Source organism: Tachypleus tridentatus, chromosome 2 (genome assembly GCF_004210375.1).
Source record: "Tachypleus tridentatus isolate NWPU-2018 chromosome 2, ASM421037v1, whole genome shotgun sequence".
NCBI lineage: Eukaryota > Metazoa > Arthropoda > Merostomata > Xiphosura > Limulidae > Tachypleus > Tachypleus tridentatus.
The window spans coordinates 1,456,241-1,462,152 of NC_134826.1; positions in this window are offsets into that span (position 1 = coordinate 1,456,241).

Sequence of the window (5,912 nt, forward strand, 5' to 3'; positions counted from 1 at the left end):
AAACTAGCTCTTTAGTATATCATCATTACTCTCATCCTGTAAGAACTAGCTTTTTAGTATATCATCATTACTCATCCAGTAAAGAAACTAGCTGTAGTATATCATAAGTTTATCATCCAGTAAGAACTAGCCCTTAGTATATCATCGTTACTCATCCAGTAACAACTAGCATCGTAGTATATCATTCCTCATCCAAGAACAAGCCAGCAGTATATCATCAGTACTCATCCAGTATAACCAGCCTTTTAGTATATCATCATTACTCATCCAGTAAGAACTAGCCTTAGTATATCATCATTACTCATCCAGTAAGTAACTAGCCCTCCAGTAGTATAGTCATCATTACTCATCCAGTAAGAACTAGCCCTTAGTATATCATCATTACTCATCCAGTAAGAACTAGCCTCTTAGTATATCATCATTACTCATCCAGTAAGAACTAGCCCTTAGTATATCATCGTTACTCATCCAGTAAGAACTAGCCTTTAGTATATCATCGTTACTCATCCAGTAATCAATTACTCAGTTCCTTGGTATATCATCATTACTCATCCAGTAAGAACTAGCTCTGTAGTATATCATCGTTACTCATCCAGTAACAACTAGCCCGTAGTATATCATCATTACTCATCCAGTAAAAAAGAAGTAGTCCCTTAGTATGGTCATCACTCATCCAGTAAAAACTAGTTCCTTAGTATATCATCATTACCTCATCCAGAATAACTAACCCTCTTAGTATCATCATTTACTCATCCAGTAAGAATTAGCTTTTAGTATATCATCATTACTCATCCAGTAAGAACTAGTTTTTTAGTATATCATCGTTACTCATCCAGTAAAGAACTAGCCCGTATATCATCGTTACTCATCCAGTAAAACTAGCCCTTAGTATATCATCAGTACTCATCCAGTAAGAACTAGCCCTTAGTATATCATCATTACTCATCCAGTAAAAAGCCCTTAGTATATCATCATTACTCATCCAGTAAAAACTAGTTCTTAGTATATCATCATTACTCATCCAGTAAGAACTAGCCCTTAGTATATCATCATTACTCATCCAGTAACAACTAGCCCTTAGTATATCATCATTACTCATCCAGTAAGAACTACCCTTAGTATATCATCATTACTCATCCAGTAAGAACTAGCCCTTAGTATATCATCATTACTCATCCAGTAAGAACTAGCCTTTAGTATACCAACGCTATCGATCCAGTGAGAACTAGCCCTTAGTATATCATCATTACTCATCCAGTAAGAACTAGCCTTTAGTATATCATCATTACTCATCCAGTAAGAACTAGTCCATAGTATATCATCATTACTCATCCAGTAAGAACTAGCCTATATATCATCATTACTCATCCAGTAAGAACTAGCCTTAGTATATCATCATTACTCATCCAGTAAGAACTAGCCTCTGTAGTATATCATCATTACTCATCCAGTAAGAACTAGCCCTTAGTATATCATCGTTACTCATCCAGTAAGAACTAGCCCTTAGTATATCATCATTACTCATCCAGTAATCAACTATCCCTAGCCTTAGTATATCATCATTACTCATCCAGTAAGAACTAGCCTTTAGTATATCATCATTACTCATCCAGTAAAAACTAGCATATTAGTATATCATCATTACTCATCCAGTAAGAACTAGCCCTTAGTATATATATCATCATTACTCATCCAGTAAGAACTAGCCCTATAGTATATCATCATTACTCATCCAGTAAGAACTAGTCCTTAGTATATCATCATTACTCATCCAGTAAGAACTAGTATATCATCCTCATCCAGTAAGAACTAGCCCATATCATCATTACTCATCCAGTAAGAACTAGCCTTTAGTATATCATCATTACTCATCCAGTAAGAACTAGCCCTGTAGTATATCATCATTACTCATCCAGTAAGAACTAGCCCTTTAGTATATCATCATTACTCATCCAGTAAGAACTAGCCCTTAGTATATCATCATTACTCATCCAGTAAGAACTAGTCATTTAGTATATCATCATTACTCATCCAGTAAGAACTAGCCTTAGTATATCATCATTACTCATCCAGTAAGAACTAGCCCGTAGTATATCATCATTACTCATCCAGTAAGAACTAGCCTTAGTATATCATCATTACTCATCCAGTAAGAACTAGTCCTTAGTATATCATCATTACTCATCCAGTAAGAACTAGCCCTTAGTATATCATCATTACTCAGTAAGAACAGTAAGAACTAGCCCTTAGTATATCATCATTACTCATCCAGTAAGAACTAGCCCTTAGTATATCATCATTACTCATCCAGTAAAACTAGCCCAGTAGTATATCATCATTACTCATCCAGTAAGAACTAGCCCTTAGTATATCATCATTACTCATCCAGTAAGAACTAGCCCTTAGTATATCATCATTACTCATCCAGTAAGAACTAGCCCTTAGTATATCATCATTACTCATCCAGTAAGAACTAGTCTTTAGTATATCATCATTACTCATCCAGTAAGAACTAGCCCTTAGTATATCATCATTACTCATCCAGTAACAACTAGTCCTTAGTATATCATCATTACTCATCCAGTAAAACTAGCCAGTAAGTACTATCCTTAGTAAGAACTAGCCCGTAGTATATCATCATTACTCATCCAGTAAGAACTAGCCCTTAGTATATCATCATTACTCATCCAGTAAGAACTAGTTCCTTAGTATATCATCATTACTCATCCAGTAACAACTAGCCTGTAGTATATCATCGTTACTCATCCAGTAAGAACTAGCCCGTAGTATATCATCATTACTCATCCAGTAAAAACTAGCCTTTAGTATATCATCATTACTCATCCAGTAAGAACTAGCCCTTAGTATATCATCATTACTCATCCAGTAACAACTAGCCTTTAGTATATCATCATTACTCATCCAGTAAGAACTAGCCCTTAGTATATCATCATTACTCATCCAGTAAGAACTAGCTATATCATCATTTAGTATATCATCATTACTCATCCAGTAACAACTAGCCCTTAGTATATCATCATTACTCATCCAGTAAGAACTAGCCCTTAGTATATCATCATTACTCATCCAGTAAGAACTAGTCCTTAGTATATCATCATTACTCATCCAGTAAGAACTAGCCATCATTACTCATCCAGTAAAAACTAGCCCATCATCATTACTCATCCAGTAAGAACTAGCCTTTAGTATATCATCATTACTCATCCAGTAAGAACTAGCCCTTAGTATATCATCATTACTCATCCAGTAACCAACTAGTCTTAGTATATCATCATTACTCATCCAGTAAGAACTAGCCCTTAGTATATCATCATTACTCATCCAGTAAGAACTAGCCCGTAGTATATCATCATTACTCATCCAGTAAGAACTAGCCTGTAGTATATCATCATTACTCATCCAGTAAGAACTAGCCTTCTAGTATATCATCATTACTCATCCAGTAAGAACTAGCCTTTAGTATATCGTCATTACTCATCCAGTAAGAACTAGCCCTTAGTATATCATCATTACTCATCCAGTAAGAACTAGCCCTTAGTATATCATCATTACTCATCCAGTAAGAACTAGCCCTTAGTATATCATCGTTACTCATCCAGTAACAACTAGCCCGTATATATATCCATCATTACTCATCCAGTAATCCAGTAACTAGCCTTAGTATATCATCATTACTCATCCAGTAAGAACTAGCCCTTAGTACATCATCGTTACTCATCCAGTAAAAACTAGCCTTAGTATATCATCATTACTCATCCAGTAAGAACTAGCCCGTAGTATATCATCGTTACTCATCCAGTAACAACTAGCCCGTAGTATATCATCATTACTCATCCAGTAAGAACTAGCCCTTAGTATATCATCATTACTCATCCAGTAAGAACTAGCCCGTAGTATATCATCATTACTCATCCAGTAAGAACTAGCCCTTAGTATATCATCATTAACCATCATTACTCATCCAGTAAGAACTAGCTCTTAGTATATCATCGTTACTCATCCAGTAACAACTAGTCCTTAGTATATCATCATTACTCATCCAGTAAGAACTAGCCTTTAGTATATCATCATTACTCATCCAGTAAGAACTAGTCCTTAGTATATCATCATTACTCATCCAGTAAGAACTAGTCCTTAGTATATCATCATTACTCATCCAGTAACAACTAGCCCGTAGTATATCATCATTACTCATCCAGTAAGAACTAGCCCTTAGTATATCATCATTACTCATCCAGTAAGAACTAGCCCTTAGTATATCATCATTACTCATCCAGTAACAACTAGCCCGTAGTATATCATCATTACTCATCCAGTAAGAACTAGCCTTTAGTATATCACCGTGATCTATCCAGTAACAACTAGTTCTTGGTATATCATCATTACTCATCCACTAAGAACTAGCCTTTAATATATCATCATTACTCATCCAGTAAGAACTAGCCTTAGTATATCATCATTACTCATCCAGTAAGAAGTAGCCCGTAGTATATCATCATTACTCATCCAGTAACAACTAGCCCGTAGTATATCATCATTACTCATCCAGTAAGAACTAGCCCTTAGTATATCATCATTACTCATCCAGTAAGAACTAGCCCGTAGTATATCATCATTACTCATCCAGTAAGAACTAGCCCTAGTATATCATCATTACTCATCCAGTATATCATCATTACTCATCCAGTAAGAACTAGCCCGTAGTATATCATCATTACTCATCCAGTAAGAACTAGCCCTTAGTATATCATCATTACTCATCCAGTAACAACTAGCCTTAGTATATCATCATTACTCATCCAGTAAGAACTAGCCCTTAGTATATCATCATTACTCATCCAGTAAGAACTAGCCCTTAGTATATCATCATTACTCATCCAGTAAGAACTAGCCCGTAGTATATCATCATTACTCATCCAGTAAGAACTAGCCTTAGTATATCATCATTACTCATCCAGTAAGAACTAGCCCTTAGTATATCATCATTACTCATCCAGTAAGAACTAGCCTTAGTATATCATCATTACTCATCCAGTAAGAACTAGCCCTTAGTATATCATCTAGCTCGATATTACTCATCCAGTAAGAACTAGTATATCATCATTACTCATCCAGTAAGAACTAGCTCTTAGGTATATCATCATTACTCATCCAGTAAGAACTAGCCCGTAGTATATCATCATTACTCATCCAGTAAGAATATATCATCGTTAGTAACCTAGCCTTAGTATATCATCATTACTCATCCAGTAAGAACTAGCTTTAGTATATCATCATTACTCATCCAGTAAGAACTAGCCTTAGTATATCATCATTACTCATCCAGTAAGAACTAGCCCGTAGTATATCATCATTACTCATCCAGTAAGAACCTAGTATATCATCATTACTCATCATTACTCATCCAGTAAGAACTAGCCTTTAGTATATCATCATTACTCATCCAGTAAGAACTAGCCTTTAGTATATCATCATTACTCATCCAGTAAGAACTAGCCTTTAGTATATCATCATTACTCATCCAGTAAGAACTAGCCCTTAGTATATCATCATTACTCATCCAGTAAGAACTAGCCGTCATCATTACTCATCCAGTAAGAACTAGCCCTTAGTATATCATCATTACTCATCCAGTAAGAACTAGCCCTTAGTATATCATCATTACTCATCCAGTAAGAACTAGCCCTTAGTATATCATCATTACTCATCCAGTAAAACTAGTATATCCTTAGTATATCATCATTACTCATCCAGTAAGAACTAGCCTTTAGTATATCATCATTACTCATCCAGTAAGAACTAGCCTTTAGTATATCATCATTACTCATCCAGTAAGAACTAGCCCGTAGTATATCATCGTTACTCATCCAGTAAGAACTAGCCCGTAGTAT